This window comes from Patagioenas fasciata, chromosome 2 (assembly GCF_037038585.1).
Source record: "Patagioenas fasciata isolate bPatFas1 chromosome 2, bPatFas1.hap1, whole genome shotgun sequence".
In the NCBI taxonomy this organism is placed as follows: Eukaryota; Metazoa; Chordata; class Aves; order Columbiformes; family Columbidae; genus Patagioenas; species Patagioenas fasciata.
The window spans coordinates 124262662-124273534 of record NC_092521.1 but is presented as its reverse complement, the minus strand read 5'-3'; positions in this window follow the sequence as shown (position 1 = coordinate 124273534).

Here is a 10873-nt window from a genome sequence, read left to right as displayed (position 1 = left end):
AGTTTGCATGGACAAAAGCAACACCAGCCTCCAAATAATGTCCAGAGGCTGTTGCTTGCCTCTGTTGCAGTGCTCAGCTGCATTTCCGCTGCAGGTACCAAGTGCCCAGCTGATGGTACATACGAGTTGGTGCAGAAATAATTTGACTGCTGCCAAAGTAACTGGTGAGGTCCCAAGCTGTGGAGGGGATGAGGACAAGCAGGGCAGTGCTGGCAAGGCCGCAGCAAGGAGACACCCACCCTTCCTCTGGGACACCCAGGGCATGCTCTGAGCACCCATGCTGCTGTGCTCGGTCCCGCAGTCATCATCTCCTGCTCCCCGGCTTCACCCAGCTCAGTACTAATGATACCACAGAGAAAAACCTCCACTGGCGTCACAGCCGAGCACTGAGGTACCAGGAAATACCAGCGACATGAGCGCTCATGCAACCACAACTTGGCCCCTTTGAGCACGTGGGATGTGACTGCCTGCTGGATTTTCCGCCAAAGGATGTTTAATTTATTCTGTGCAGATATTTTGGATATTCCCCTCGTTCCTGGGGTGCTATTACAGTGGCAAGTGCTGAGCACTCCTCACTGCACTTGGAGTTGTGCTCTGACTGTGCAAAGCATGGTAAAAATTATACATGTTCCAAAACTCCTGGCTCAGGAGGTGCCTCAGATCCCAGAATCTGTGTGTGCTTTCGTAGGTACTTACCCTGGTCTGGCTGCACTTCCCATCACCAGGGGAAAATGAGTCAACATCAGTCTCTTGCCTACTGCACAGGCCTGGGGGGGTGGGTGCAGTGATACCAGCAAAACACTCGGAGTGTGGGGCATCTGTGGAAGATCCGTGGTTTTGCAGGCAACCTGGGCCTGGAGCACTGAGTCCTGAACAGCTAGAAAGGAAATCCTAAACCACTTGACATTTCCTGAGAGAGTCAGGGGTTCTGCAGCAACCCAAGCATGACCACAGGCTGTCAGGGCTCCAGGGGCTGGCAAGGCTGTGAGTCCTGTGCAGGGCTTTATGGTTTCAAAACTCTTTCACTGTCAGGTGCTTGGTGGAGTCTTTTTTTCCCAAATGTATTTACATCATTAGCATGAAAATGGGACATGGAAAAATAACAGCCCTTTCTCCTAAAACGTGACATTGTTGGCTTGCCTGCAGCCGGTGGGCAGGGTGCCACCACCCAGGCAGACATCTCGCTGGCCACAGTGCTCAGCCACCAAGGCCAACCCCAATCCCACCGTCTCTTTGTGCTTCCCTGAGATCCAGCCTTGTTTTCTGTCCTCCCAAAAGATGGTGTCAATATTGGGTAAGGACATGGTGGTGGTAGCAAAGCCCTGGCCTCCCCTCTTACCAGCAGGGCCATGCACAGGGTTTGGCACCCGAGTTTGGGGCTGCCCAAGATGGGCAGCTGGGCAGACATGTTTTCCTGGCTGGCAGCGCCCTGGCCTGTGGCAGCAAGAGGAGGTCAAGGATGCATTGTAGGCAGCCACAGTTTCAAATAAACGGAGTCTCGGTGTTAAGACCTATGATTTATGTGCATTTTCAAAACCCCACGTGAAGATCTCTTTAGGCCTTAAATTGTCGCTTTGAAGTATGTGCTGTTTGTTATCTCCCTTCTGTGGGGTAGGGAAGCTGACAGGTTTCGAATGAAATTTTAAGTATCTTATTGCAGCACGCAGTGCGAAATCCTTTGTTAGGTCTGGCAGTGTGGCCACTCAAAACAGACAGCTGTGTTTCTTTGTTTATTGACATGTGACAAGTCTCTTTGCCCTTGCAGCTGTACCCCAAAAGCAGATTATGAAAACAACCTGGTAAAGGATGGCGTTTTTGGCAATGCTAGAAAGCAACCTACAGAAGTGCTGTTTGCAGAGCAAGCCAGGCTGAGCTGCCCTGGCCATCATGCAGATGCCAGGAGCTGAGGGATGGCAATGCGGACGTGAGGCAGATGCAGTGTCCAAGACACCCTTCTACCACTCTGCAAGCTGAAAACAGAAGCACCCACTGCTTGTTTGAGCACATGGGTAGATGGGTAGATTGGTAGGACAAGGAGTAATGGTTTTAAACTAAAGACGGGGAGATTCAGGCTAGGCATGAGGAAGAAATTTTTTACAATGTGGGTGGTGAAACACTGGCCCAGGTTGCCCAGAGAGGTGGTAGATGCCCCATCCCTGGAGACATTCAAGGCCAGGCTGGACAGGGCTCTGAGCAACCTGATCTAGTTGAAGATGCCTCTGCTCATTGCAGGGGTTTGGACTAGATGAGCTTTGAAGGTCCCTTCCAACCCAAACTATTCTATGATTCTTTGTCCAGCAGTGCTCTATGGTGCCTCAGCTTTTCCAAAATACTGCATAAATCATGTGAATGGTTTTCTTCCAACTTGCTTCAAATGCCCATGAGTGTCTATGCCCTGAAGGATGGCAACATAAAGGTAGCAGCTGACTTCTTGGGAGAGAAGGAGAGAGGAGGTCAAGAAGCTGTCTGCTGTGCCAAGGATGGCTTGCAGAAGGGAAGCCGCACCAGAGGGAAGGTATTTCTCCCTACCCTGTGGGGATAGACTTCCATTTCCATCTCTCTCTGGGATGCAGCAGCTCTGGTGCTTTCTATTGCCCTTATTCAGGGCATCACAAGGTGGGGGACATGTTGCGAGATCATGTCAGAGAGTTGCCACTAGCCTGTGTACTATTGCCTACTGAAAACAGCATTTCACTTGGAAGAGCATATGGAGAGCATTAGGAAGGGGGAGCACATGCACTGCCATAGCCATACTGATTGAATCAGAAGTGAAAATATTGGCATTTTACAGGTGACTTTTGGTTTTATGCAGGTATTCCACCCCTCCCAGAAGTTAAATTGGCAGGTCAAAGGTGAATGACAGCATTGAATAAACCAATTTCTGCAATTGCATGGATTGGGGAAGGTTTTTAAAGTATCGGGTACTTGGCTCCCAGGTGTTACCTTTACAAAAGCCTCTGAGATGCCTGATGATGAGCGTGGTCTAAAAGGCTGGAAACTTGACAGCCCTGTGCTCAAGTGAGGAAGGGAAGAGCACCTCGCTGGCTGTTTACTATTTCCCTAATCCCCTGGGACACAGTGACATTAAATGATATGGGGAAAAGGGACGCAGGGAACGGGGAGAGAGAAGCTGCAGAAGGTGGAGCAGCAGAGGGCTTTCTGAAATGTGTCAGACAAAGGCAACTTGCCCACGGCTGTGGTGCCTCTCCGAAACACTGAACCACTGTTGTCCTCTACAGCGGGTTAGAAATCTGACAAATCTCGATGGGCTGGCCACCTTCAAGGCTTTTTTTTCTTTTTTTTTTTTTTTTTTCCCCTGTGAAGAGCCCTCATTGGTCTGCTTCTGGTGAACTGCCAAGCAATTCGCATTAATTTGCCTGACCAGCTCTAAGAACCCAATTGCCCTCCCGCAGCCCTCATTACGCACTATTCCTGCTGATCTAAATACAGAAAGGTCAGGAAGATGAGCTCCAGTAAATTATTAGAGATACACTCTTAATTGCTGTGCTGCTTCTGCTTGTCCTCTTGCATCTCTACGCTGACTCCGCAGTTTGGTCTCCTAAGGAAAGAATGGTTCACTTGCTCCAAAAGAGAAATCCTAGGGGGAAAAAAATGGGTGAGGGGGGCTGAACCCCCATGGCCAAACCCTCGTAGACCTTCTTTACACCATGGACCTTGAAAAAGAAAATATTTCTTACTGTTATCAGTACTGGCTCATTCACAATGTGCATTTCATATGTCCAGAGAGCCTTGGCTATTGTAATTGCTTGAGAGAGGTGCTGAAACAGCTGTCTCAGCAAAAGCCTGATCTGCACAGGGCTTCCAAGGGTGCTTGCACCATCACAGCGTTACACACCTTTTCACCAAGCCTGTAACAGCTTTAAACGTCCTACTGCAGCACAGCAGTGGTGGGTTCTTCCAGGGACTCAAGCTGAGTGACCATTGCCCAGCAGATTGGTTTGTAACTGCTGGAGTATCTACACTGAGGTTACTAAAAAGCAAGAAAATTCCTGGGCGCTAAAATATTTCCAACACACCCATTGAGTGCTGCATCCTCCCCAAACACAAAACCCCAACCACATCATCCTTCGAGGCTGGAGTCTGGGAGCCAGCACGCTGCTCTCTTACAAATTGTTTCCCACCTGAGTCCCCTGCTCCTGAGGATACTCAGCTTTCCAGACTGTCTAGGCAACGATTTGTGTTTTTCTTGTATTTAATAATGAATGCCGCTGTGGCTGTCATCTTTGCTTTGGGTTGCCTTTTTTTTTAAACCCATTGCCATGGTAAATAGAGTTGAGAAAAGAGCAAGAAAACTGTGAAGAATGATCCAAGCCAAGAAGATGTTGCAGAGGGAAGGTAAATTAGAAATACACAGTTTCTCAACTAAGCTTTAAACTACCAAAAAATGTTAGTTAAAAATCTATAGGATGAAGATCCTGCTGCTTCCACAAATCCTGACGTCCTCCTTTTGAAGTCAATGGTAGAACATCCCGCTGCTTTGGCAATAAGAAATAAAGCACATAAATACTCACGAAGATCTGGGCTATGCAAAATCCACTTTGTAATTAGCAGCTTTCCCTGGTGGCATTGCCTGCTCCAAAATATGGACTAAAATTTTAAACAGTCATCAAACAATCCCAAATCTGTCTTCCTGCAAGTCCCTGCTTTTTAGGAATAGGAAGATCGTGTGCTAAATGTGAGGAAGGATATACTGAGGTCCTGTCATCTTCCTGGTCCTGCAGGCAGGCAGCTTTGAAACCTCTATTGCTCTTGACACCTAGACCAGCACTATCACACCACATTGCTGCATGCTGTGCAGTAACAGTGGAGGGTCTCCAGGCTCCACAGTGCTATGCATTTATCAACGCAATGGCACATTACATTTGTGAGCAGTGTACTGAAATACAATGGAAATATTTGATGACTCAGCAAACTGAGAGTGACACAAGAGTCTGGATTCACCATGGGTCACCTCACCTGAAGCTCTGTGGATATTTTCATCTACCCTCCTTTTATTCTGACCCTCAAAGCCCAGCACGAAGCCTTCATCCTACTGCAAAACAAAACAAAGCAAACACCAGCTGATTTTGAAATCTCAAGCACAGGCTACATACACCTTTAATATTCAGTGCCCTTTTGAAAATGGTGTGACTCATCTCAAGTATAGATGTGATGGCTGAAATGAAGAGTTGTGAACTTTGTTTAGGGCCGGCCAGCTGAAGGCCAGCAAGCAGGCAGCCAGACATGGCCAGAGATGGGGCTTAGTGAGCCCAGGCTGGAGGCAGGGATGGAGGAAACTGGGAGGAGAGCACTGGACAGCTTCTGCCTTTGCATCTTTTTTTTTCGACATAGAAGTTAATACACCCTAGTTCTCTCTTTTTTCACCAGGAGGCATCTGCCAACACTCTTGTTTATTGTTAGATCTCTGTAGCCATGAACAGACTCTGTGGCCAGGCAAACCAAGTCAGGGGTATATTATGAACTGGTTTATTAAGAGCTGAAAGGTGATTTTGCGAAGACCTGAATGTTGTAAGGCACCATAATGCCTTCAGGGAAACAAACAGGACTTTCTTGTCACTTTGCTATCCTTTATGTTATTGAAAGGGCACAGAGCTGAAGACTGTCCCTGATTTTCAGATGAATTGCTCCACTAGTATAAAAGATATTCTCATAATAGTCCCAAATTAGTTGATTGCTTGAAGTGCCAGAATCCTTAATGCTCTGCTATTTTAAACATATGGAAATTGATTCAACACTTCTCATCTATTTAGAGATGTAAATTTATTGAAAGAGATGCCACTTCTTGCTAAGCTTCAGGCAAGCTCTGATACTTAGCTTTCTGGGCACAAGCAGGTTTTTACGAGGACTTGTGATTTTAACTACAGTGATTTATTTTCTTTCTAAAGGCTGAGAGAAGCAGAGGAAAATTGACTATATCATCTACAGAGGAAAAAAAATATATTGGTACAAGCGCTGGTGTGAACTGACACAAATTGGGCAGTATCTGGCAGGTATTACCCTGAGGGTCTTCTCCCAAATGTGGACACTGGCTCAGACCTTGCCCTAACTTCTGTTGACATGGCTCTGTCAGTAGGTCCACGGTGATGTTAGAAGCATCACTGCCTTCTGTTACACTCACTTGCTTCAGGGGAAGTGGGATGAAAAACTGAGCGCTAGCAGTGATGGCAATGACATTGATCAGGTCAACACCCCATGGCAAAGGATCTCCCCGCCTTCCTCAATTCAACTTAAACTTCTAAGAGCAAAAAGCATTGATCATTCATCTGCAATTAAAAGCTCTCCTCTGAAAGTCAGACTGGTTCTCAGCTTCAGTCTCTTGAGACACCTCCCTGCATGGACAAGCTCTGCATTGATGTTGAGGGTATGAGGCTGCAATTAGGCTTAGATGACAAAATCTGCAGTCCTAGCACTGCTGCTGACAGCCACGTTTTGGATTTGGCATAGTCACTTAGCACCTTATAAGATGGAGATTTGTATATATTATGTAGAAATGCTGTTTGTGCTTTAAAGCTTGTGAAAATGTGAGTTTCTCCTGTGGATTTTTTTTAAAAAGGGGGTTAAGTCTCAGATATTTGATCATATGTTGTTATTCAGCATGATTCATACATTAATACCATATTGAGGATGTCTTTATAAAGCCTAATATTATGCTTCTGGGATTAAGCAGTATTTCTCAATGTGCTTCTTATCCCTGTGTTCTTGCAGAGAGGCTGGAACGGGGCCAGTTCACACAAGGTGCCTAAATATTAGTAGTCAGGTCAGGAGAGCACCTACAAAATGAATGGCCCAATCATCCCCACTTACCCTGCTTTGGTTTGCATCATGGAGAGAGCAGATGAGGTGGATTCCTCTCAGATGAAAGGTGCACAGCACACACGTTGCAACCTAAGCACTCTTCTGCATTATGGATCCGCTCCTGGCCGTTATTACTTGCTGGTGTAGACGCACCTACAGCGTATTTACTGTACCTTAAAATCTCTTGATGGCATTTGGGAAACGAGTTGACTGGTTGGATTAACTAAGCACCAAACCTGGTATCTTGACTGGCTAATGTTTAATTAGGGGCTTTATTTCCTCGTTTATACCAGTTTGTTTACAGCGCTGGATTCGGCCTCTGTAGCACGGGAGAAAAATCTGGCTTCATTCCTGAGGTAAAGCACCTTAGTCTTTTGCACAAGCCTGAAAGAATTCATTTGGAGTAAGACAGGATTACCTCAGATGGTTTTTAGAAGTGCCCATTCACATTTGGAGGTCAGGTTCAATTAGTATCTTTTCTCCCAGTGGGAAGTGGTGATCTCCCTTGTCTTAAGGCCCACCAGCTTTGAAAATAGCAGGGAACCACCAGAGCCTTCTGCTAGTGAGTGGTCCCTTACCCTTCCCTTCTGCCATTGCTGTCCACCAACCAGACCCAAGCAACCAGTTGTCTTCCCCAATTACACAATAACTGTGTGTGTAAAAATATGTATTACATCATGAAGGAGAGGGTGACAACCCCCAGCACCTCTCAGGGCATTCAAAGCCTCTCCACCATGCCAGTCACCTCTCACATTGGTTGTGCTGGGCTGTAACAGGGCTATGGTGTGACCTGGCTGACAGGACTGTGTGGCTGGCATCATTCATCTTCACATCCCATCAACGGCTCTACTGTCATCTCCTCTGTGCAAACCACTCCCAAACCTCTCCTCCCATTCAGCTCCCCAGCGCACACAGGGCACAGCCTGTCGTTCTGGCATAATTGAACATTTTGGTATGTGTCCCACACGCTTACAAAGTTTTGGCCACCTTTGTTAAGTGTGATGAGCATCCAGGTCTCATATTGCAGGCTCTGTGTTCCCAGCAGACTGTCACAATCCTGAGACTTATTTGAAGCACCGGAGTAAAACCTACGCTGCTTACTGAGGTATTGGATGGCTGTTTTCCTGAGCAGATGCTTGTTTATTTTTGTCAGCAATTATAATGTCTGGCAGTAGGAGAATGTTAAGGAGGTATCAGAGCTATGGAGGAAAAGCTAACTCCCAAGTTATGAAGGGGTGATGGCAGAATTTACGGACTGGCTGGTTGCAAAGAAGTGGACGATTATATCTCACTTGCAACACACAGGGAATGTTTTTGTTCAGCCCAGGCCCTGTGCAAGCATGCCTCCAAGGTCTTTGCACAGGGTCCTACAACAAGGTGAGCTGATCTGGGAAGAAACACAGGTCAAAATTTTCCTGCAAAACCTTCAACATGATATTTAGTGCATTTTTTACACCCTGCCTTTCAGAAAGCCCTGTTTTTACAAAAGTTTGGGAGAATTAAAATTACTGGGAGAGGTACCAGAACCTACGGATTCTGTGGGATTTCAATTCAAATTCATACTATCCCGTCCAAGATATCCCACCAGTTGTGTCACTTAGCTTGTCAGCGTCATTTTTAAAACACACAGTTCAACTAAATCCAACAGCACATAGAAGAAAACCAAGTCAGCTTTGCTCCAGCCCCTGCTTCCACTGGCATCTGCCCAAAAAGTCAGGGAGACACGGGTATCCCCACTACCCACAGCACACAAAAAGTCCATGGCAGAGATAAATGAAATTTAGCAGGGCCAAACATCTCACCAAAACTCTCACGCAAATCCCTTTAGCAAGATATTTTTAACCCACTTTTTCTCTAAATTCGACTTCCCCCAGCCACAAGGCAATGATAGCAGTGAATTTTGTGTTTTATTGACAACGATGCTGCGGGATCAAGCCAGACTGGCTCAGGTCATGGCTCCACAAAAGGGCATCCTTGATCTAGGCAGCAGCAGCTTGAGGTATTTCACCCTCTCGCATCTCACCACTTGTTCGCTTGCTGTCCATGTACAGTGTTTAGTCCCAGTAAAGGCAAAGCCAAGTAAGAGGGAGGAAGATAGGTCCGTTCCCAAGGTCTTTGTCATTTACAATAAATATACAATAAATTTAGAGCAAGGGTGAATATGGCTTCTAACATTTCAACACCCACCCCCTTTCCCGTAAATTCCTGCAGGACTTTGGCAGCAGAAAGCATTAGTGTGCTAGAAATAATGGAACTACAAAAGAAAGAAAGGAAGGGAGTGTAAGCAGTAGGAATAGGAATAAATAGCTAAACAGATTCCTTTCAATTTATATACGCACCCTTCTCACATGAACCTGAGGTAGTTATCTGCTAACTATTAGTTCGTTAATCAGCTTATCTTTGGAGAACAGGGTTTGGGTGTAACATCACAACTACTTTAAATTCACGTCTGTCCCAACGATTGACTTCCCAACATTGCAGCTTTTGTTTTTAAGGCAAGCATCCTCAATGCTCTTTTTCCTTCAACACTACGTGTATTTGTGCAAGTATAAAAACCTGTAAATAACCAAGTAAATTCAACATTCACCACTAGGAGCTGAACCTGAGACCCTCAGAGCTCCCAGCAGTAGCCTTCATCCCACCAAGATGCGCATTGCTGCTCCGCTGTGTTTCCCACAGGACATCTCTGAGTCAGCAGCTGTCAGGAACTGCACAGCACGCTGGACGATAAAGCACAGGCAATTACCGAAAATAAGTGTTCTCCATAACAAGGAATTCCAGGCTACATTTCTCCTAGTTGCCAAATAAAAAAAAAGGACATGCATGGATTATTGAACTTCATTATTTTATTCAAATAAATGGACTTTGAAGGAAGAAAAAAACTATTAAGCTTTGCACAGCAAAACTGTTCCTATACATAGCTATAAACAGGTATATAGCTAGCCTATAATAAAGCAAACTGCGAATCAATTTAGGCATAGATTTTTCATGATAGATGTACTAACCATGGTTAAGCTCTGAGCTATCCCAAGCGACGCTGAAGAACAACATCCTCCTATCAGTCTGGCTCCTCAAAAAATCAGTTCAGCCAAGGCTTCTGCCAGGAAGGGGATGCTTTGGCGCTGCTGCACCCTCCTACAAACGTGCAACTCTCCTCAGGGGACCGGGACACCCTTGGCCTGGAGGTGACCGTTCCCGTGACGTAGCCAGAATGACTCCAGCCAGGCCTGGTGAGCCCTGAGGGGTGGAATAAGGGCAGAGGTGGGTGGAAGCTTCTCTGCACATGACTGGAATTTGAAACAGCAGCTTGGGCATTGCTGCAATCATATTTTAAGGTGTTCAAGATGCACAGGCAGGTGACTGAATCTGCCCTTTTGGAAATAAAACTTTTTATTTAAAAAGTTGGTAACTATAGCTGAAATTATGACAACCTAATTCAATAAATTTAAATCATTATTGACTATTACTGCTGGAGCAATTCTAATTATGGGAAAAGTTGTAAGCAGGTCATGTTTGCTGCTGAAGTTTGAAGCGAAGTCAAACCGCTGAAATGGATGAAGTCATGGAACAGAAGAAACCATCAGAAACCAGAGCTGTCCTGAACCACTAACCTCCCTATAGCCAGCAGGCAGCCTTCCTATGAACACAGAGAAATATTTAGTTTCAGCTCATTCAGATAATTGCATTCCATATGCACTGTTAATTCACATTTAAACTAATTGGCATTTAAAAGATGTTCCTCTACTTTACGTGGAAGAAGTAGCATCAGGTGAGAAGATCCGTTAGTGCTGAAATCACAACTGATTAGAACCTACCAGGAATAATCAGGAATACTTTGTTTCATTACCAGGTTAAATCAAAACATATTTTAGTCAACTTATTTCTCCAGCATCTTAAAGATATTGCCAACTAATTAAAAGCATGCTAAATAACTGTTTTTTTCCTGGAAGCAATTTGAATTCTAATTTCCATCTAAATAAAACTTGTTGCAAATCATGAACAAATTAACAACCATCTAATAGAAATGGACAGACAACTTTTACTGTTTCATAATATA